At 44.2% G+C, this 24,775-nt stretch overlaps 1 protein-coding gene and 1 non-coding gene across 6 annotated transcripts in view; both read right to left on the minus strand.

Moving 5' to 3' along the window:
• The window catches only part of LOC126091958 (uncharacterized), a 349,369-nt gene that overhangs the window by 197,622 nt on the left and 126,972 nt on the right, over window positions 1-24,775 (minus strand). The window lies entirely within an intron of this gene.
• Trnaa-cgc (transfer RNA alanine (anticodon CGC)) lies at window positions 20,234-20,306 on the minus strand. The gene has a single exon. It is a non-coding gene; the product is annotated as a tRNA-Ala (tRNA).

A 24,775-nucleotide genomic window follows, 5' to 3' on the forward strand; every position in this document is an offset into this window, starting at 1 on the left:
TAGAATTTTCAGATGATTAGAATGTGTACCACGTCCATCTTCAGAACACACTCGTCCTTCAGAGCCCCGTCTTTTCGCCACAATTATTCTTATTTTCTTTTGTGTTAAAGAAAATGTACTAAGGAACAGACTCTGACGTACTTCTATCTTAGTCTGCAAAGGACTATAAAGAAAGCACTTCCTGGAATATTTTCGCCTGCTTGCAGTCCTTCAGCTTTGTTTCTTAACGCTCCACATGTTTCTTTCCCTCAGACACATGATTAGCTATGAACTGATTTTGAGCTTCTGGGGACAATGAACATTTCCTCTCTCTTATCGTCATTTACTTTTCCTCCACAATTTTTCCTGCACTTGCACGAGAATTTCTGAACTTTAGCAGGTATAACTTTTCCTTTCGACGTCACATATTCCTTTCCTGCTGTTTTCAATTCTTTTCTCCGATTTTTCTCCCATAATTTTTCGTTTCGCTTTCTTTTCCTGGATGAATCCTGTGGATCACATTTTTTCCTCCCCCTTCCACTGAACTTTGCTGTTTCATTGCCAGGCTGCTGTTGAATTTGAAATCACGTTTGTCATTAATGACGAACATGCATTTCCTTCTGTACTGTTATTAGGATGACAAAGAAAATAAAAATGAAATAAAAAGGTGGTTGATAATATTTTAGACTGACATTAAGTAGCGATACCAGTCAATTTATGGTCTTGTGTTGGAAAAATTGGGGTAAATGCTCCTGATACCAGTTTATTTAATTTACCTTCAAGGCAAAGTGACTTCAGCGGTGATATTTCAGGTGCAGAGTGTTCCTCAAGCTCTTCCTTGTCGCCTCTGTGAAACATGTTGTTTGTGTCCACCAAGATTGTCTACACTCCTCACCAACAATGCGTCGATTGGTTGTGGGAAATGTTAAAGAAACAACTCTTATTATTGTGTATTCCCGCCAGATTTAAGTTCAATGTAACAGCACTGTTTCAGTTGTTGAAACCATCTGTCAGCAAAAAAGGCCAACGTCGACATTGGCCGTTCATACAACGAATGTAAAATAAGAGGGAGGGCCAATGTCAAAATTGGCCCTTTTATGATGACTGGAAACTTGATAAAACACTTTGGGGCTTACATCTTAAAACCCGAGTATCTCATCATATGTGGCTTAGACATTGGCCGTTTTAACATTATGAAGAGCACATGAAACTATATGGCGTACACCAATAAAAGCAGTTTTGACAAATACTGACGTTTGCCCTTTTAGAACCAAGCCACAGAAATATTGCGAGAGGTATTTGAAGCGTTGCGGGCTGCGTAAAATCCAGAGGTAGGGGCAGCTGAATGAACATGTATAAACGATTTATTATATAGGACCAGCAGAACTATAAGATAGTTTGCTGACGATGCTATTGTCTATGGCGAAGTATCGTAGTTAGACGACGGGTTGCAATCGGAAGAGGACTTGACAACATTTTCACTGGTGTTATTAATGATACGTTTAAATGTGAGTAAATGTAAGATCATGTATATAACAAACAGAAAGAACCATTTAGTATCTTATTACGAAATTAATGGTGAACATCTTGAGAATAACACACCTTACAAATATTTACGGACAATACAAAGAAGCGATATGAAATAGGGCTACCGCGTAAACTGACAATTTTCGAAGTCAAATGCAAGCTTCAGATTTGTTGAAAGAGATCTGGGAAAACCAATGCATCCGAACGCATTCAAGGGCACGGTGCTAGGATCGTAATGGTCGCTGTAGTCCATAGGAACGTGTAAAAGGAATGCTCAGAGAACTTAAATGGGTAACTCTAGAAGAAAGTAGACATTGACAGCGATTGTCGAGGCCTTCTGAAGCCGGGAATCTACTGATTTCCACGGTGGAGTCTCACCATTAAATGAGGTGTAACAAGACTAGCATCGTAAATGTTAAGTTTCCACTTACTGGGACACCGTAATTAAGGATTCTGTCGGGACTATAATGTCAGTAAACCTAAAATAAATACGTAAGTTTTCAGTTTAAGCACGGTTTGTGACTTCGATTCTCGGTGTAGTAAAATCCAAAAAAAAATGGTTCAAATGGCTCTGAGCACTATGGGACTCAACATCTTAGGTCATAAGTCCCCTAGAACTTAGAACTACTTAAACCTAACTAACCTAAGGACATCACACACACCCATGCCCGAGGCAGGATTCGAACCTGCGACCGTAGCAGTCCCGCGGTTCCGGACTGCAGCGCCAGAACCGCTATAGTAAAATCCCACCACTATCGTAATCCATCAGAGCGGGAAAAGTCTGATGGATATTTGTTTCATTGAACCAAGGCACGAGACGGCCGCTGTGGCCGAGCGGTTGTAGGCGCTTCAGTCCGGAACCGTGCTGCTGCTACGGTCGCAGGTTCGAATCCTGCCTCGGGCATGGATGTGTGTGATGTTCTTCGGTTAGTTAGGTTTAAGTAGTTCTAAGTCTAGGGGACTGATGACCTCAGATGTTAAGTCCCATAGTGCTTAGAGCCATTTGAACCAAGGAACGGAGACAGAAAGAATTGGAATCAAAGAACGTATCTGGCATCGGGAGTCGAACTCTCGTATAAATAGGCACTTAACGCCAACAATACCTCAGATTATGGTCGCAGTCCAGGCAGTGAGACAGATGGTGTTTTGAGTTGGTGGGATTTGGTGGAGAGTGCAGTAGTGACGGCAGCTTGAGTCATATGTAGCTAGAACATGCACCTGTGAATTAATAACCATGAGATTTACTCCAAAGTTGAAATCGTATAAGAGAACTTGGAGTTATGGAGCTGGAAGCCAGTTTGTCAGTAATGAATATGGTGTGTTCTTTATCACAGAAGTGTCACAAGGCTCCGATATTTATTTATTTCTTTATTGGGTTCGTAGTGTTTTTCCGTTAGTATACTAAACACAACACATATTCTCATTCACTACTTACAACAGGCTGCCAAAGCTGTCGCTGTGCTAACTCTTCGTAGAAATCACGTGATTTTGAGGAAAAGAACTCGTCGAGCCATGTTCGTCGCGCAATTTCAACCGGAAAGGAGATTCGTTCGATAGAGAGAGCGGAAAAGGTGAAAATCTGATGGCGCGAGAGCAGGTGAATAAGGTGGGTGTGGAATGACTTCCCAACCCAACTCTTGTATAGTGTCTTTCGTTAGTCTAGCAGTATGCGGGCGGCCGTTATGATGGAGTAGTGTCACTTCACGCAGCCTTCTTGGTGGTTGTTTTTGGATTGCGTCTGCAGTACGCCTCAGATGCTGATGCTAAATGTCAGCGGTGACGGTTACACCTCGGGGAAGCAATTCATGGTACACCACACCGTCGCTGTTCCACCAGATGCAAAACATTGTCTTTATGAATGTCCGCAGCTCTTTGCACGGGGAGTTGTTGCTTTTTTTGAGCCCAACCTTTACTTTATTATCCTTGTGATAACATAAAGACACCATTTCCCCTGACTGGTAACGAGACAAAGTGTTGTTCACGAACCACTTGATGACGAGCAAGCAGACACATATGGCCACACGTTGATTTTTGTGATTTTGGCTTAGAGAATGCGGTACCCATTCAACCGATTTTTGAACCTTCCCCAATGCACGCAAATGTCGCACGATGGTGGAGTGATCACAGTTCATCTTCTTGAGTACACTAACGTGGATCATTGTGGATTAATGAGTTTAAACGACCTTCATCATACCTCGAATGTCGTCCTGAACGTAGAGAGTCAGTAATCTCAAAACGACCCCCCTCAAAACGAGGCAACCATTTGCTTGATGTGCTCCATCCAGTGGTAATATCCCCATACAGAGCGCAAGGCGCAAATGTTTCGGGCAGCGTCCACTGCTCTCACCCCTCTGTTGAACTCAAAACAAAAGAAGAAAAAAAACACAGAACAGTATGTCGGAAAGTTCAGATTTCTCTACTTGATATTCCATTTTCTAGTGTCACAGCTCCACCCACTATCTCTAAATGAGAAAATGGCAAGTCACATAGAAAAAGTGCATTGCAAGTAAAAAAAATAGCAATCGAAAAATAAACCCACAGCAATCGGAATACCGACATGCAAAACAAAAACGCTACGAACTTATGCACCAAGCTACGAGGGCGAAACAAAAAGTTACATTTCCAAGATACGGCCATTTGTTAAACCACATACACATAGGCAACACTGCTATGACAACATATAATGTAAGATGACTTTTCTACATTGTTCTCAATACACTGTAAACATTTCTCGGAACGGGTAACCAACTCGCCGATTCCGAATGCGTATAAATCACCTCCCACGCTTTGCAAACACCTAGATACAGCTGCTCTCACTAGCTCATCGTTTCGGAATCGTCGTCCACCGAGATTATTAATCAGGTTGCCGAATACATGACAATCGCATGGCGCTATGTTTGGTCTAGTACCCTCCGCCACACTCCATTAGGTGTCTTGCGGAGCATCATGTAGACGTAGATTGCAAGGTCACTTCGTTGCAGTCAGTACTGTCTGTCTGTCCGTCCGACTGTTAAAAACCCGTTTCTTCAAAAACAGATGGACGTATTAAAGTCGAAATGTGTGTCATGTGCTAAGGTCTATGGTCCCTTGGTGCAAAAAAAAAAAAAAGAAAAAAAGATGCTTCCAAGCCAACGCCGTCAAAAGATACGGCCGTTTATGTCGCTTATTTTGAAACTCGTAGACTCACTCATCAATACCTGTAGGATACTTCCCATTGACTTAGAATAATTAAACATTGTGTGTCCGTCTGTTAAAACTCCTTTCTCTCAGGAACGGGTTCACCTATGAAGTTGAAATTTGTTAATGATCCCTTGGCGGTGTAAAATTGGTAAGCTTCAGTTAGTACGATCAAAAATTACGGCCATTTACGTCACGTATTTTCATACTCGCAAACTCACACATGAAAAACCTATAGGAAACTTACCGTTGAATTAGAAGGATGAAATTTGGGAAGAAGCAAGGCTTAACTGTACAAGTAACGGGGAAAAAATCGGAAAAATGTGAATTTCTAATTATATAACAAGAAAAAATATTGTCATTTGTTGTCCCAGTTTCAACTTAAAACATTGTCGAAAGTCTTGGAATCCCCAGGCCCTATATCTGCCCATATCGGCGTCGAAAACAGACAAAAATCGTCGAGGTTCTCCGTTCCCTGGATGGATGAACTGACTAAATATGCAGTTAAGTATGTACGGAACCCTGAGTGCTCAAGTCATTATCGCACCTGTTTTTTTTTTACCACAAGTTTCGAACAGCTTGAAAATTTAATAATAATTGAACTTTGCCTTATAGTACATTGTGCGCCTTCTCTGGCTGTCTAGCCATTTTAGCCTCGCACCTGTGCTAAAAATGCAGCATGTGATCAACTACACAGACAAGTCTGTCAGGGAAGTCTTAGGCCAAGTTTATAACCTCAAAAAATTGTATGTTCAAAGGAGAAAGTGGCAGATGTCAATTTTAATACTTAAAGTTACTGTAGTGGATCTTTTCTCGATTGTGATAGGTGCGCAATAGCTGTCGACGAACTATTATGGCTGCTTCCTTTTTCACTGCTTTACGTGTTCAGAGTATCTTCTAAAGTTTTGTCTTTCACCCTAATGCTGAGTGGCAGTCATTAAAGACTGGCATATGTGTGATTTGCTGCATTTATTTCAAGTTGTGCAGTGTGTTTGTAATTGCGCTTTTCAGTGTGTCACTACGAATCGTCTCGAGAATGTAATTGAACGTTTTTCCATCCACATCATATATTCGTACACTTTATCTGGTCATTCTAGTAACTGAGGAAAGAGTGTACAGCATGCTCCATTTTAGATTCTAACCTCCTTGATCCCGCCAAAAACTAGGGGAGAAGGTATGACACACTGTGACCAACGTGCTGTCGGTCGGTGTTATCGAGTGACCTCTGGCCTGGCTACGTCGTCCGGCGACCGTTGTCGGTAAACACCGTCGTTGCAACCTTAGGTGTTACTGAAGGTCGTCACGGTATAGGTGATACTTATCTCTCGAGACAGGAAATGTAGCGTATCTGTTATTAGCGCGTTGCTAAGCAAGCAGTCTTCAGAACTCTCACAGAAGCCGCACCTAGAAGCAGCATATCACACACACACACACACACACACACACACACACACACACACACACACACAGAGAGAGAGAGAGAGAGAGAGAGAGAGAGAGGCTGGAGCGGCCTCGCGTGCTAGCAGCTGGTCCTATCCAGTTCTGCGCAGTGTCCCAGCTGCCTCGGAGCTGTCTTACCCAAGCCCGCCACCGCAAAATGCCATTCTGGGTCGTCTCCTTAGAGCTCAGTCTTCCGTCTCCGACAACGTTGTAGGGTAGGATTTCTTTGCTAGGCCCTTGCTCTAGCTACGAAGAGTTTGGAAAAGTCTGCTTTTCATAGCTGTACCACACTCCGCTAGTCACCGTACGGAGCATGCCGGAGGCTAGATCGTTTACGATAATTATTTCCATTTTCCTATTGTGTTCTCACATGGCACATGGGAAGAAGCTTTAATGATAGTCCTACTGTAAGTCTGAAATTTTCCCCGTGTTCATTGCGCAAAATGTAATTTAGAAGGTTGTTTCGTGCTTCGTATTGCAGCTTTTCGTGACATGTTTGGAATTAACGGTCTTTCCAATGCGAAATGCCTTTTCATAGGGTTTCCCATGTTAGTTTCCAGAACGCTTCTACAGCGTCTTACGTCTTTACTCTGACTTGACAAATCCATTATGAAGCGTTCTGCTCTCCTCCTCCTCCTCCTCCTCCTCTCTCTCTCTCTCTCTCTCTCTCTCTCTCTCTCTCTCTCTATCTATCTACATTTACATATGTATTTCGCTAGCCTGTGTTACAACAGATATTCTTCCCTTTTCCACTTGCGCATTGTAGAAGAGAAAAAGTCTGTCGGATTTCCTCTTTACGCGTGGTAATCTCTCATCTCATTACAATGATCACTTAGCGAGATATGCACTGCTGGCAGCTTAATGGCTGTAGAGTCTTATGCTGGTACAAGTTTTCCTCGTCGTCTAACCGGATTACGTTGGAAATTCGGCAATTCAATGGTAGGCATGGCGGTTATCGCTGTAACAACCGGGTTTCGATTTTTTTTTTTTTTTTTTGCACCAGTTTAGCGTGACTTTTAAAACCGCTCAGAATAACCGGATTCTGAAATAATTGATTTCCGCTTTTTATTCCTATTACTTCCTATACTAACGTAAAAACCGAACGTCGACTGAAAACTTTTGACTCGGTTTCAAGATGCAGAGAATAAAATGTTAAACTGAAGAGACAAATAAAAGAAAGCTTAGTCCGTCCACCATTCGCTGCTTTAAGTGGTTGAATATTACAGAGAAAATCACCAGTACTCTCCTACTGATCCTTTTTTTTTATTTTTGAATTTCTGTTCATTTCTCTTCTTATTGTTTTATAGCAATGGCAGACAAATATTTTAATCTATTAAATCAAATTGAGCATTGTACTTCCTTGCTACACGCTTCATAAACGTATTGGAGCCATTCTGCAATCCAAAAGATATCTGGCGACGACAGCGAGAAACTAACTACCGTATAGGCCTATAGTAAATAGGGCCAAACTCTTGGCACACTGTAAGTACACGCGTACCTAAGGCACAACACAAGGCGGGAGGGACGTTGTTATCTCAGCAATATGTATCTATCGTTGTACCAGGCCCTCATTGCTCATCCTTGTCGGCACTATTATTACAACAGCACTTACCGCCTTTGGTATAATAACGCAATATTTCAAACCAATGCAAGGTTAACGAATAAAAATCATTCACATTTTAAAAAAGTTTATTTAATAATGTAAAATTTTAGCATCACTGCTACAGTTAACTGACATTCCGGTTTTTTCACCAGGTTACTGCTTAAAAAAAACTTGTGTTATAACCAAGACCAAACAAATGCCGAAAAATACCGGCTATTCGGAACTAGAATACCGGTACCAGTTTCCCATCCCTAGCCCACGGTTTCTCGGGCAGTAAAACGAAAGCAAGAGAACCCGCGCTGCTCTGACCTCGACGGCGCTATGTCAGCACTATACGACCACGCTTCAATGTTCGCCCTAGCGGAGCCTGCCTGCTAACAACATACCCACACATCCAACATACCTTCAATTTTTCACAATGTCAAACGAAAATTTCGTTTGTTCGCGCCTAAAGAAAAAAGAACCACACCACGGTACAAAGTATTACTCATAGAAAATATTATGCTCGAAAAAGGCTTGAGAATTGCACGATGAGCACCATAGCAAAAGCAGAAATGAAAAGGTTTAGCATCGTTGCTTCCAGCAGCGTACTTGCCTTTATTAATGTACTGTGTGGCTGAGCGATTACTGGCGTTAAGAAAGTGTGCAGAACGTTAATAATATATAATGTACAATGTAGGAAAGGGCGCATAACTACACTACTGGACATTAAAATTGCTACACCACGAAGATGACGTGCTACAGGCGCGAAATTTAACCGACAGGAAGAAGATGCTGTGATATGCAAATGAGGAATCACATAAGGTTGGCGCCGGTGGCGACACCTACAACCTGCTGACATGAGGAAATTTTCCAACCGATTTCACATACTCAAACAGCAGTTGACCGGCGTTGCCTGGTGAAACGTTGTTGTGATGCCTCGTGTAAGGAGGAAAAATGCGTACCATCACGTTTCCGTCTTTGATAATGGTAGGATTGTAGCCTATCGCGATTGCGGTTTATCGTATCGTGAGATTGCTGCTCGCGTTGGTCGTGATCCAATGACTGTTAGCAGAATATGGAATCGGTGGGTTCAGGAGGGTAATACGGAACGCCGTGATGGGTCCCAACGGCCTCGTATCACTAGCAGTCGAGGTGATAGGTATCTTATCCGCATGGCTGTAACGGATCGTGCAGCCACGTCTCGATCCCTGAGTCAACAGATGGGGACGTTTGCAAGACAACAACCATCTGCACGAACAGTTCCACGTCGCTTGCAGCAGCATGGACTATCAGTTCGGAGACCATGGCTGCGGTTACTCTTGACGCTGCATCACATACAGGAGCGCCTGCGATGGTGTACGCAACGACGAACCTGGGTGCACGAATGGTAAAACGTCATTTTTTCGGATGAATCCAGGTTCTGTTTACAGCATCATCATGGTCGCATCTGTGTTTGGCGGCATCGCGGTGAACGCACATTGGAAGCGTGTATTCGTCATCGCCATACTGGCGTATCACCAGGCGGGATGTTATGGGGTGCCATTGGTTACACGTCTCGGTCACCTCTTGTTGGCATTGACGGCACTTTGAACGGGGACGTTACATTTCAGATGTGTTACGACCTGTAGCTCTACCTTTCATTCGATCCCTGCGAAACCCTACATTTCAGCAGGACAATGCACGACCGCATGTTGCAGGTCCTGTACGGGCATTTCTGGATACAGAAAATGTTCGACTGCTGCCCTGGCCAGCACATTCTCCAGATCTCTCACCAATTGAAAACGTCTGGTCAATGGTGGCCGAGCCAATGGCTCATCACAATACGTTAGTCACTACTCTATATGAACTGTGGCATCGCGTTGAAGCTGCATGGGCAGCTGTACCTGTACACGCCATCCAAGCTCTGTTTGACTTAATGCCCAGGCGTATCAAGGCCGTTATTATGGCCAGAGATGGTTGTTCTGGGTACTGATTTCTCAGGATCTATGCACCCAAATTGCGTGAAAATGTAATCACACGTCAGTCCTAGTATAATATATTTGTCCAATGAATACCCGTTTATCATCAGCATTTCTTCTTGGTGTAGCAATTTTAATGGCCAGTAGTGTATTTAATATGAAATTGGAAAGTATGTGAGATGGAAAATATAAATCGCAGCTACAGCACTCTGCATTTATATGAAGGCAACACTGCTCTGGTGTGTTGTGGAATTGCTTGGATCTTACTAACGTAAGAATGCATGGTCGTTAGCCATGTAGGAGTTTATACGCTATTCAGGTAGCTTAAAAGTCGATTCTGCGTTTGATGTCAAGAATTAAGGCAGTTGCGATCGTGAAATCCACACTGGCTGCAATCTAATTACGTATGTACAGTGTGATTAATGCCCCTAGTACCTAGACGATCACTATATAGCCGTGTAAGTACGAATTGCGATCGCAAACTATTTCTGGAGAGGGCAGCCACAGCTCAGAGACATTGTGAACAACAATAACAACACTCAGTAACCATTAAAATTATCATAATAAAGTCAAGGATGATGAGGTGTTTCCAAAATCTCCGTACAGCCATGCGGCTTTTGGAAACATCTCATTAGTCTTACTGTAGTGTGATAATTTGAATGGTTATCGAGTGTTCAATGCTACTGTTGTTATTCACAACTATGGCTGCGCTATATTTCTAGAGTCCTACTTAAGTTTGGCGTCCAGTTTATGATTTCTTCATTTTAATTAGCTTTTAATGTAGCCGGAGCGAACAACATATGATTAACGTTTCAGGCTGATTGGTACTACCAAATCAAGTGACCAAACAGCTTTACACGAGGTTTAGGTGTTACCCGACCGGCTGTTTCGGTCTGACTCCACAGTTCATCGGCACTTTCTGTACGAAGATTGGAGGGGCGGGACAAGGGAGGGGAAGTAGCTTCACTCACACATAGTGATCCATAAAGAGATGACAAAGCCGTGTACTTACTAGTTACAGATTTCGCAGTTGTTACTGCATCGTTTAATTTTCGAGAAGGGCGTTCCACTACGATCAACGACACAAAGACAGCTTTTTCCTGCAATATGTAGTACTCACAGAGCTCTGGATCGAATAAACTAATAGGGTACGTTAGTGACGCTCTGGTTCATGTAAAGAACACGTGGTAGGATTCAGATTGGGTTTCTGAGCAGGCTAGAATAGAAAATCCATCACGTTTTCTTTTAACTAAGGCGGAGTGGGGATTGCTTTGTAAACGGGAGATTATACCAAGCTGATACATGTAAAGTCCGATTATAAATCGCTGCCTCGATAACGCAGGCACGCAATCAATGAAAAGTTTCCATGAACACATCCGTTCGTGATAAATGAAAATTTGTACCTAACTAGGAATTGAACAGGAGTCTCCGTCTACATATATACTCTGCAAGGCAAATGGTGGCAGGTACCTCGTACAGACATAACCGATTTTCTGTCCTATTCCATTCGTCTACTGAGCGATGAAAAACGACTGTCTTTGTAATGGATAGTAACCGGAAATGCTAGGCTACAACTTACGGAAAAATATCTGCGCTTAGCATAAAATGGTTCAAATGGCTCTGAGTACTATGGGACTTAACATCTGAGGTCATCAGTCCCCTAGAACTTAGAACTACTTAAACCTAACTAACCTAAGGATATCACACACATCCACGCCCGAGACACCGAGGCAAGATTCGAACCTGCGACCGTAGCGGTCGCGCGGTTCTAGACTGAAGCGCCTAGAACCCCTCGGCCACAACGGCCGGCTGCGCTGAGTATTCTAGGACTATTCCCGGATAACGAAATTGGCCGTACTACGTCGCCTCAATGGCCCGGTAGTTACGCAACGCTGTCTAGTGACTTTTAGGTACCGCGTTCGATTCGCACTGCCCTTTTCGTACTTTTCTGCGGTGGAAGGGGCTCTAGTAAGGTCTGCTGACCTTCGTGAGATCAAATGAGGAGCCGTTTTAAAAACTGTGTTATTATACAGAATAATGACATCAAGTCAATCATGGGATTTTTAATCTCCATACACAGCCGCATCATACCGCCAAAGTGTAAGCCGTTATGTGGTGTATGCTGTCAAATAACACCACTGTAGACTGTTGATGAAAACGAGTACAAATGTTGTGATAACTATACATACTTTTAAGTGAATTGTTGTCATTAGCTACCAGCATGATAAAGCGCTTCGTACTATGCCTGGCAACCTCGCATAGGACATGAATTTTATTCTTTGTCTTTCGTGTTCACTCATAATTCATCGGTTCGAAACGTGTGGTGGGTGAGGCGACTGATGAGACAATAACCGAAACAGTGAGTGCAAGCCAACTTTACTCTCGATGCCAAACGGAACGCACTCGCTGGGCAAAGTCGTATGCGTAAGGCGACTGTTCTTCGGACACGGCTCAATACGTCACGTAGCGAGAAACGTTGGAAGTATGGACTGGCCGGCAGTGCAGGAAATATGGAGATAAGCAGCTGGCTAAATATAGCAGATACACGCCGCCGGAAATGAAGGTGATACCGCCGAGCTGAAATTGTCACCAGCGAGCAGCAATTTGTCCGAGTGCATCGTACGCAAGACACGGGAGGTCGAGGCTTGGTGGACGCTCGCACTCGTGATGGACGAGCTGTCCGACGCCAAGGGACTGCACACAAATGAAGAGACGAGTGCTGAGAGGCACAGCCGTGTGCTTGCCCGAGGGGGTCATCTGGGAGGCAACGGTTGGATCAGATAACATACACGCGACTGACACGTATGGGATCTTCACGTACCACCTATCGAAATCTATAGCTGGTTTAAATGAGGACGCGTGCTGTCACTTGTCCTATTTCAGAACAAAGAGTACACGCATAAATACATCTACACTCCGAAAAACACGGAACTGCATATTTTCGCTTGTAACACTTATTAAGGCTTATTCCGCTTCCTTTCGCGTATGGAGCGTGGGAAGAATGCTTATTTGCCTAGGCGTATTCTAACAGTTACTCTAAATCTTGCCTTCGTAATTGTTACGAAAACTATATGTTACGAGTTGTAGCATATCCCTAGATCCCTGACCAAGCTGGTTTCTGAACTTTACAATCGGGCTTTCGCAAGGTAATTGGTCTCCATCTCCGAGCATCTGCCAGTCCAGACCTTTCAGCATCTCTGTGACACACTATCGTGGGTCAAAGAAGCGATTTAGGGAAATCACGGAAAACCTAAATCAGGATGGCCGGAGACGGGATTGAACCGTCGTCCTCCGGAATTTATAGATGCTTACAGACAAAGAGAAATCACATGGAACGCTACTTCTGAAGATTATTTACACAAAAATTTGAGATGTCTTGGCCTGAGCTTCAAGTACTAGATAAAAATTCTCCGATCATATTACTGTAAAAAAATAAAGTGAGTCTCTAACTAGGAAAACAGAGATGCAGCTTAAAAATTTATTAAAAATGTTATATGAAAACTGTGGGCGAATATTCATGCCGTGGCGACCCAATAAAACAACAACTGAGGAGCCTCAAATCTCAACAAAAGAAAAATTGAGGCATGTGTTGCTCCTCAACAAACTACTAGAAATTGAAAGGAAGGAAACTGATTGCGCAAAATATACAAAACTGGAAAATACAACATTTGTTGTTGTAAATTCTGACGTTTGTGACATTCAAGAATGTCGAGTCCAAGGATATATTCTGTTATTGTTAAAACTAGGTAAACAACGTTTTCGTAAAATAAAGTATGAACGACGTACGGTATTGAAAGCCAATTACCTTATACATATTGACTAAGAACCTCTGTTAGGTATTTCTCAGTTTCAGGAATAATCACTGAAACGTTTTGTTTTAAATGCGAAATAAACATTTCAAGCTGGTTTTTAGCTAACGAAATGTTACTGCCAGACTTATCGCTGCACTTTCCCAAATATAAAAGCTAAAACCTCGCTGTGACCTTATGATTTTTGCAAATATAACGTCGCCGTCACTTTGAATATCTCGTACCTTGTTGTTTAGATACTTTTTTTTTTACCCACAGTCGCCTTATGTTTTTCTTCTCTGTTGCCTTTTCATCACAATAAACCCGCCACAAAATCTCGAGCAAAGAAGGGGATGCATAGCAGACTGCTTGCGCAAAGAGGTAACGTATGGACACTGAACGCGCATTGTGCGTGAAGTTCATGAGTGGTTGCAAACGATCACCGCGCAGCCGAACATAATCATTTACAGACAGTGATCGGTTCAGTTGGGCCGGTGGACCCAGTCCATTCCATTCCGTGTAAACACAGCCCGTATCATTTTGCTTCCACGACCATTTTGCACAGTGCATTGTTGACAACTTGGGGGCCATGGCTTCACGGGGTCTGTGCCACACACTAACTCTACCCGATAGCTCTTACTAACTGATATCAGGACTCATCTGAACTGGACATGCGTTTCCATTTATACAGGGTCCAACCTATATGGTCATGACTCAAGGAGAGGTGCTGCAGGCGATGTCGTGCTGCTAGCAACGGCACTCGCGTTGGTCGTCTGCTGCCACAGCCAATTAACGCCAAATGTCGCCGCACTGTCCTAACGAATACGTTCGTCGTACGTCCCACTTTGATTTCTGTTGTTATTTCACGCAGTGTTGCTTGTCTGTTAGCACTGACAACTCTCAGCAAAACCCGCTTCCATCGGTCGTTAAGTGAACGCCGTCCGCCACTGCGTTGTCCGTGGTGAGATAACGCCTAAAATTTGGTATTCTCGGCGGACTCTTGACACTGCGAATCTCGGCATATTGATTTCCGAAACGATTTCCGACATGGAATGTCCCACGCGTTATGGTACGTTATGGTAAGTTGAAAAAAGCAGGGGGGGGGGGAGAATTATATACGTGCGTATGATAAACGCCCTCCCTCAAAAATATTTCTCTTTCATACCTCCTCTGTGTTACCACGGACAACGTGTCACTGATCTCAGTTGTACCAATACTGCATTACATGCCAAGTGCGTATTTGCTTTCACCGCCCTGAGTGGAATGCTTAAGTTCTAATAGATGTTCACCAACCTGCAGTCTTGTATAGTAGTTGTCCCCTGCGCAGAAAACAGCACGTAAGTCGTGAATCCGTTATATTGAGATTGTAAGAAACTCTTGGCGAAGAACTGATCTTATGTGAATCATTAAATTTTCAATAAGTTTGTTTATGCGGGATGCCACTCGCTTTTTATTAGCAGAACACGAGAAACTGCACTATTACATTCCACTGTAGAGTCACAAATAATTTCCCTTCCTCAAAAAAAAATAATGAATTGCTCATTTCCATACTTACAGCTCTCACATTTACAAACTAGACATTGCAAAGTAAGTATTAACTGATACCACGATTGACAACATGTCTGTCCTCTTACACTGCCAAACCAGCTCTATTTTTAAAAACCATGGATTGCTAATGAAATATCTGACACTGACCGCGGCAGGCAACATGTCTGTCCAACACTGCCGAACCACTTCGGCCGTCAAGTTAGGCACGATCCGAAGACCTATCGAAGTGCTTCGCCTGCCTTTTCGTTTAGCAGTTGTTTGTCATTCTGCTGGTTATCCATATTTGTGAAACAATGGAATGATAACGCTATTTAGAGATCCTTTAATGAGAAATGCAAGTAAATAGGCTGTTTAGTTTGTATAATATAAATAACAGATTATCATTTTGGCGCGCAACTTCGGAACGCTGCAGCCAATCGCGGAGAATGACCACTATTTAGGCGGTTTTTCTCACCCGAGACCAGCACCAAACAAACCATCTGTCATCGGTACCTACATCACATTATGTTATCTTGCCACTTCTGCCTTCTCAAATATTCTAAGCGCAGCTTGTACATGAATATGATGGCTGCAAAGCGAGAAATATTACAGCGTCTATCTCCAACTACCAATCCGCCTCCAAAGTCTGTTTATTCCGTCGTATGGCCATAATCACGTATGAAATCTATGCACCTGAATCACATGAGTATTTGTCACATCAGTGTAAATATATGCTTTAACCAAACTCTACTTTTCATCGTAGGAGTGAATCCTACCATTTGGTTGATCCACTACTGGACCTGATCGTTCCCATTTGATATTCTACTGCATTCTTAGTCCCTGGTTTTTGCATGGTACGACTGACTGTGAATCACGAGAACATTTTGCATTTTTGTTAAGTTTACAGTTTTAATTTTTTTATATCAAGAAACAGCCTGCAAGCTTTGTACGAAACTGAAATCCCACACTATCTGACTGTGGACTTGTCTACTGTTCTTCCGACACAACTGCAGAACACGCAGCCGTTTTCATTTGCGGAAACTGTAACGTTTCTCAAAGAATTATTCGCGAAGTCTTAAATAACATGGACTGTAACTGTCTTTACGGCATGCTATCGGATTTATAGTCCAGACATAAAGATGGATTCTGCAGGGATGTTGCAGGAACGCACCATCGGCAGATATGTAAATGATTAAGGGTTGCAGTTCTCGTGACAGGTACGACGGCCAGCAAAGTCCATTAGACTTTTTCGTGTTTATTATCTTTACCAGGCCTCACGGGGCACACAAGGGGCGTTCAACAACTAACGCAATATCAATCTCAGTTGAAAAAATGTGGAATTTGTTGTGGGGCAGCGTGGAATATTCCCGCTTCAGCCCCTAAAGTTTCCAGGGCCGATCGCTATTTTCAGAAATTTTAAACGTCAGTTCGGTTTTATAAGTTAAGATTTCTTTTAGTCTGGTTTTGCAATCTAAGAATAAAAATTCTAAAAATTAGGGTGCGTCTTATTGTCCGTAAAATACGGTATATGTCGCGTAGGGAACTTAAAAAAAAGTGCATACACAGAGGCATTTAGTCAAGTCATTTTTCCCTAGCTCAACACGTGTTAGAATGCAATAGAAAATCGATAATTATACCCGTATGATGTACCCTCTGCCATGCAGTGTACAATAGCTTGCAGAGTATTTATGTAGACGTAATTGTAGAAGGGCAACGATTTGAATATCCCAGTTTATTGACATTACCATGCTGCAGCGTTTATTCGGGTTTTTTATTTTTTGTTACCTTCCTTAACGCGTAAAAATCTGTTTTTGTGTGTATACGTACCTAGTACAACCTCTTATCTTAAAGAGCATTCCGTGAGCACACGAGTTCTTCGTCAGTGCAAGGACGGTGGCACGCCCGAGAACACAAAGGCCCCACTGTATTGTACCGGTCACGCGTCATGACGTTGAGGAAAACGCTGATTCAGCCTTCTGGAAGGCGACCTAACACCCTACACTACTTCGTGGACGACAGCGGATGGGGTGCAGAGCGTCTCAGTGGAAGCGAACTTTTTCCGTGCGCCCCGCCGGCCGCTGGTGTTGCGAACAAAGATCTGTAAGGAGGCGCGGAGTGCGCTCTGCAATCGATCAGAGAGAGGCAAGCGACCCCGAGTCCGAGGGCTGCGCTCCGGTGCGCCTGCACCCGCGCTGCACTGACACGTGGGCCGCACGTGCACTCCGTGCGGGGCACTTCCCTGGGATAACCATTCGGCAACGTACAGCTTTCCTATACAGGCTCAATAGACCTGGAACCAGGCGCAGTAAGATGAATCGACGTGGAGACGCGACAGACTGACGGAAGGAACGTTCGTGTTTGGTCGTGTCCATGAACATGCTGTGAATGAAGTTGCCCAATTTTGTGGTGTAGCAGTGGGGACTATCCAAAGTGTCTACAGGAAATGGTGTGATACTCGCAGCCACGCCACACTGTATAAGAGAATTTGTCGATAAAGAACCCTAACTGACAGTGACTAGAGACGTTTGTTACAACTTGTCAGTGGCAAGCTGTTTCAAACCCGACAGCAATTGTTGCTGTCCGTAAATAGAGGTGCACCTCAACCAGTATATGAGCCAACTTTGCGAAGGGAACTGTACGCAACGAACATTTGAAGTCGGGTTCCTAGCAGAAGTTCGTTATTCACAGTTTAACATAAACCGGCACGCATTCGATGGACCAAAATGCACAGGAACAGTTCGCGGCTGGCTGTAGGCGAACAGTGTGCCCAGAGCAGTCCTGGTTTTGCCTGTTTTCGAAAGACGCGTGGCGTGGAATGCTCCAACGGCCCGACGAGGCGTTTAACCAGCTGTGCGTACAGGCGGCAGTTCAGGCCGAAGGCAGCGCTATGATGTTTTGGGGGTGCTTTTCGTATCATGACTTGGACCTATTCCTGCACGAACCACGATTTTTATTTCAACATTCTCAGTGACCAAATATTGCCCTATCTTCTACATCTTCATTATGAGTAAGATGTGGACAGTCCCTCCTTTCAAGGCAATAGCTGCCGTTCGAAGAGATTTCGGGATTGCAAAAGGTCGTCGTAAACCGGTTGCAATTCCGAAATCTCTTCGAATATTTAATTCGCCGGGAAACTTTTAAGTTTCACAATAGCTGCCGTGTTCACTGCTTGCGTCCATACATTCCTGATTTTATGAATTCTCGGTCATCTAGCGCACCTGTCCTAGTCCATTATATCGCCCGCATAGAAAGTGTCGGGAAATATTTGGAAACAAAGTGAAACGTACTAACAACTACCCCCGCCCCCCCCCCCCCCACCATTTGGCGGGATTTAATCAACAATGGATGGTTTTAGCTGCATATGGCATGTCTGGAGAATGGTGGCCTTCATCCACGTTAGAGGTGGCGTTACTGAGTGGGGGTGACCGAGTTTTTGTCCAAGTGACCTGGCGAATCAAGTTACTTTTGTCCGGATTGTGGCTGTTTGCACGCCACTTATCAGGAGATACAATAAATCATAACGATGTCCGGATACTACAGTATCTCTGATTATGCAGTTACGGAGAGTATTCCGAAAGAGCCATTCGGTCGTAAACATATGCGTTAGGAAAAGCTTTCTTCTCTTTTCTACGTGTTCACCGTACACGTCTACGCACTTTTCGTACGACTGCACTAGCTTCTTCATCCCCTCTGTTCAGTTTTGTCCCTGATAACTGAATCAATTGACACCAGCGGTTTTGGTCCATCGTCACGTTCGAATGTTGCTCACTAAACCATTGTTTCCACGTGCAAAATGACGTAACAGTCGCTGTGTGCAATATCGGGAGTATAGGGTAGGTGGTTGGATGGTAGTTGCGTCCCCTGCGGAAATGGTGAATCTTATCATCGATAATAACAGTGGTGGCTGGACTGTGTTGTCGAGGACTATCGCGGTTAAAGTTTCCCTTTTCTTCCCAGCAAACGGTAGTCACCGTTTCTCGACTTGAGTTAGAAGATTATTTGATTTTTCCGGTTTGGTGTTGTGAATGGCCGGCCGGTGTGGTCTCGCGGTTCTAGGCGCTTCAGTCTGGAACCGCGTGACCGCTACGGTCGCAGGTTCGAATCCTGCCTCGGGCATGGATGTGTGTGATGTCCTTAGGTTAGTTAGGTTTAATTGGTTCTAAGTTCTAGGCGACTGATGACCTCAGAAGTTAACTCGCATAGTGCTCAGAGCCATTTGAACCATTTTTTTGTTGTGAATGGCGCTACTGCATTGGCTGTTTTGCCTGTCGCCGGTAGCAATATGGGGTAAAACAAGTCATCTACATCAAGTCGATAGCAGTCCAAACACGGTGGTTCGCATGAAATTCACTCAAGCGTATTCGGTACCCACTTTGCGAAACCTCAGATTTTTCGTGGCAACCATGCAAATAGTGGGACGTCCAAGACCGGAAAATTCATCAACCTGGGCACAAATAGCTGACCTGATCGCAATTTTTAGTCCGCTTAGGCCTGCCTTTCCGCTCGTGACCAGGATCATTTGTATGGCCACCTCTGAAGTCTCTAACGCGCTGTCAAGCCTTTTCTTCACTAATCACTGCAGGCTCATCTAATAGGCATAACCCTGGATGAATCTGAGCAGCTGTAGATGCTTTCGCAAATAAAAGTCGAATTACACCACGCTTTTTGCACCCGGCAGGAGCAACGTTTCCAAAGTCATTCACCCACAATGAAAAGACTACCTAATCAAAACAACAAGTTTCATGAACTTGTAATCAATGGATGGCATTCCATTCATATGAGTACAGTTACTAGTGCCTCACTTTTATTATTTTAGCAACTGAAGCATTAAGGTAACTTGAGGCAACAGCTACCAGTGGACTGAGATAAATCAAGTTGGCAATGTCTACGGCCAGGGATAGGGGACACAGCCATGTGTGGTCACAAGGCGTGTGTGTGTGTGTGAGAGAGAGAGAGAGAGAGAGAGAGAGAGAGAGAGAGAGAGAGAGAGTAGGGAAAGGGTAGAAGGGGTGTGGACAGAAGGGCGTGGAGATGGGCAATGTGCAAGGGCACTGACAAGCTCCCACTCCGTAAATGGGGAGGGTGGGGGGGGTTAGTGTTTAACGTCCCGTCGACAACGAGGTCATTAGAGACGGAGCGCAAGCTTGGGTTATGGAAGGATTGGGAAGGAAATCGGCCGTACCCTTTCAAAGGAACCATCCCGGCACTTGCCTGAAACGATTTAGGGAAATCACAGAAAACCTAAATCAGGATGGCCGGAGACGGGATTGAACCATCGTCCTCTCGAATGCGAGTCCAGTGTGCTAACCACTGCGCCACCTCGCCCGGTCGTAAATGGGGCATTATAGAATTCACTGGGCAATGCACAAAGCAGGTGTAAAGCTTAACAGTTGCTGTAGCTCAGCCAGGTGGTGTAAAAAACTGCCACAATTCCACTGGAGCACTGGAGGATGACGTCACCGTGAGACTGGGAAGGCATGAAAACAATCAATGAGGTAGTCTACGCCTCAGGGTCACCTGCTGCCACCGACTTATTTCCTGAACAGGCTATATCCATTGTGTCTGAGGGTCTGGCAAGATCTAGGTCACCAGTGGCTACCAGAATCTTCACCTCATCCTCAGACGCAGAGCTCGTAGGCAGCAGAGATGTGGGTGCCACCACAATTCCCTCAGTCTTGGGGTCTTCTTTCAGGATTTCTCTCGATGATCTTTGGGATCCTCTGGCTGGGAGGGCTTCGCTGATTCAGTCTCCAGGACTGAGGATGATCGTGAAGCCCTACGACGGTTGCCTTTGGCCACTTCAGCCACTGGCGGGTGTAATCTTTCCCACTAGCAGAAACCTGGGAAGGGAGTGATGCAAAGGACCCCTTCCTAGCGAGAGGAGCCGAAGAAAACTTACACTTCTCCGGCTGAGAAGTGGAACTGGTGTCCCCAATGGTTGGGGGGACAGTGCTCCCAAAGTAGGTGGCGCAGGAGCAACAGGGAGGGAAGTGCCCCCACCATCCTGGGGGTAGGCAGTCTTCTGGCTCTGAGAGCCGAATGGAACTCGCTGAGCTGATGGGCCTACAACTGTTCTCGCAGTGGTGGCATAAGAGGTGGTCATAGCCACAAGGATGTAGGCACTCAAATTTGCTGTTGGCCTCAGTGTAGGTCAGTCGGTCCAGGGCCTTGTATTCCACGATTTGCCTTTGTCGCTGTAAAATCCTGCAGTCTGGCAAGCGAGGGGAATGATGCTCTCCACAGCTGATACAGATGGGAGGTGGGGCACACGGAGTATTGGGATGGGATGTATGACCACAATCCCGACATGTGATGCATGAAGTACAACGGGAAGACATATGGCCGAACTTTCAGCACTTAAAGCACTGCATTGGGGGAGGGATATATGGCTTGACATCGCAGCGGTAGACCATCACCTTGACCTTCTCAGGTAATGTGTCACCCTCCAAGGCCAAATGAAGGCACCAGTGGCAACCTGATTATGCCTTGGACCGCGATGCACGCACCAGACAAAATGAACCCCTCGTCGCTCTAAATTGGCACGCAGCTTGTCGTCAGACTGCAAAAGAAGGCCCTGGAGCGTATTCAAGCTCTTCTGAGGCATGATGGTAACGAAAACATCCCCCAGCTTGTCTCAAGCGAGTAATGCCCATGAGTGGGCAGAGACTGACCCTGACCGCATTTTGGAATAGCCCTCCACCTCTCCAAACTTGTACTCTAAATGCTCTACAAACAACTGAGGCTTCATCGAGACAAAGGGATCCCCATCAGCTCTCGTACATATGAGGTACCGGGGCGAATAACGTTCACTGCCATCCTTAGCCTCGCGTTCCTCCCATGGTGTGGCCATTGAGAAGAACGATTTAGGGTCATATTTCCTTGCATTGTACTGAGACTTGGGAACACTTAGAGACTGCCACGTTTGATCACCAGCAAGTGATGACGTGGTACACGTCATCGCGCGTCATCCACCCCGGTGCCACCCACTATGACCAGGGACCCTCCCCACGGGTGCCACCCAGCCGCAGCAAAGGGCACCTGGCAGGATGGCCATCGCCAGGAGTCTCGATGCCCCAGGGTGACAGGCATCTACTTCTTGGCATACGTGGGGAGTTAATGGTGCAGGCATCGGCAGTGCGATCCCTGTGTAGTCAGGGGGGCAACAACCAACAGGGTACATGGCAGCCCCACCACAACGGACTGGATACCGTGCTGGATATGAGGTGCAAAGAATTCCGTGGTCCCCATAGATGCAGAAAACGGCACTGCATAGTGGGTGGAGGTAAACACACCCAGGAAGGTTTCCTCGCCCGACGAGAAAGTAGGCTGAAGAGCTCAATGCAAGATGCATTGTGTAAGGCGCCCTTCCCCAATTGGCTCGCTCTTGGGGAAAACATTGAAAACTGGAGGTCAAACCCTACAGGGGACCATCACATGCAGGCCAAAAGGTGAGAGACTCCTTTTAGTCGTCCCTTGTGACAGGCAGGAATAGCTTGGGCCTATTCTAACCCCTGGGCCTGTAAGGGGTAGGGAAGTGGGAGTAGAGGTGGAGAGTGAGTAAAGGAAGGGAAGAGGTGGAGGAAAGAGACATGGAAAGGGAGAGGGAAAAGAAGGTGAAGGGGAGGAGAGAGTGGAGTAGGGCAGAGAAAGTGTGGGTGCGGACCCTCCTGACACACTCGTAAAAGTATTTAAAACCTGTGTTTTCATGTAATTTGTTCTGAGCAGGAAACAATTCAAGTAATAATGAAAATACAATTTATGTGCATTGCAACAGAGTAAATTTTATGGAGCGGGAAAGATAAAGTGCGTCAACCATATGTAGGACTACCCGCTGGCATTATATAAAGAGGATAGCTGCCGTGTGAATCAGTTAGGCACATTCAGTACTGCATTGTTGTGTGGAATCGGTTGTCTTAAATGTTTCCCACAGATTCTATATGTTGCAAGGTAGATATTTCACATGTTGAAATGGCAATTGAGATGACTGCAATGGTGTTCAGTTGTATTAACTTTTGTGGAATTTTTGAGTGATAGGAGAGGTACTTTGAATTCTATATTGTACTCTTCCAGCCAATTTAGATTACTAATAGTAGTGCAAGAAGTCTCATTATATTGTTGTATGTGTGAAAGTGATGTCTGAGGATGAATTTTCAACAATACGGTCCAGAGTGTCTTCTATGTAGATTTACAGTTTTATAAATGACAAAGCAATGTTTCCCCAATTCTTCGTGATAACTCAACGACGACTGTAAAGTTTCATAACTTTTCACATATCTGTTTCACTGGACTGCATAAATACCACTGAGCTATCCATCACATCCCTTTTCTGGTCACAGAAGGAACACATGCTGGGCCTATGAGCTACAATCTTAACTACTGCTGGTCCACTGTTCTATACATCCCAAATTGTTTGATTCATTTGGGTTTCTTTTTTTCTGTTAACAATTTTCACGAATGTTACTGCCTGTTCACTAGTTCCACATGGTCTCCCAAATTAGGTTATTAGCAAATGAATTAGCCCATAACTGCTTCTTGCAAGTCACATAACCACTCCAATTTTGATTCAAGAATTATGGTTCTGAATATTGGTTTTTAGCTTTCACAATAATTTTCAAGCTATGTAAATGCTCTGACACATATGGGTTGTCAAAAGACTACTTGGTTTTTAGAATGTTGTTTAATGTGGAAAAGTGATACATTTCCTTTATATAATTGAAGAGAGGCACCTTTTATTTTTATGAGATGGAAATATACATAAGGCTGAAATATTTGGTGAATTGACAAAATTTAACTGTCTGGCAACAACATTATATCTTGCACAGGTGGCAAGTTTTCAAACTGATAAACAACTTCTCTCTTTTACTGACACAGATCCTCGTACACAAACAATTACTGGTGACAAAATATTTACCAATTCTGCCCAAACACACAGGAATGTGTGTGTGTGTGTGTGTGTGTGTGTGTGTGTGTGTGTGTGTGTGTGTGTGTGTGTGTGTGTAGATTCAGAAATTTTCTAGACATTCGAAGTCCCAAAAATGTTGGTATTACTATTGAGTTATTTCAGTGATCACTTCGTACTTTGTCTCCACAATGTGTGTACATGATAAGACAGCCACTCAGCGCACAAAGTAAATATGAAGTAGAAGGCAGAGATAACCAAGGAAGTTTTTCATTCAGCTACTTACTAAATTATTTGTTTACAATCATGTCTATCACCCATGTATTTCATCTACAAAGTGAGTGAGTCTGTTACACTACTATTACGAATAAGTTACACAATCAATCTGTCAAAACCAACAAATCACTCTAAAAAAGGTCCTTGCAAATCATCAACCTCACTCTTTTTTCCTATTTCTTTAATGAATGCCATCCCATTTACATAACAGCTGTATAAAAAAGTACTCTTTAGAGATAGTATAAAATGAAACATTTTATTTTTTTCAGAACCGTGAAACAGTTAATTATGTGAGGTCATTTGAACTGCAATATGGTTAGCAGATTACGGGTCAACAGAAGCGTTCGATTCCACCCGTCTGCTTTGAGCCATGACGTAAGAGTGTTGTGGTGTGAGGTCATTAAGGCGCGGAGTCTATGAGTTGGTTGTGTTTGTAGATGTTGTCTTGGATGGCACATTGTGTGTGTGTGTTTGCCGAGGTACTTCGCAGTGCCAAAATTTGTTGGTGGTAAGTAATTGTTTGGTTCTATTTTTCTCGAGTTGTAATGTTTCGTGTATTCATTGTGTATCGAATGTGTTTTCATTTACGCAGGGCTGTTTGACTTTTCAATTTTTGAAG

The sequence above is a fragment of the Schistocerca cancellata genome, chromosome 7, assembly GCF_023864275.1.
Source record: "Schistocerca cancellata isolate TAMUIC-IGC-003103 chromosome 7, iqSchCanc2.1, whole genome shotgun sequence".
Classification (NCBI taxonomy): domain Eukaryota; kingdom Metazoa; phylum Arthropoda; class Insecta; order Orthoptera; family Acrididae; genus Schistocerca; species Schistocerca cancellata.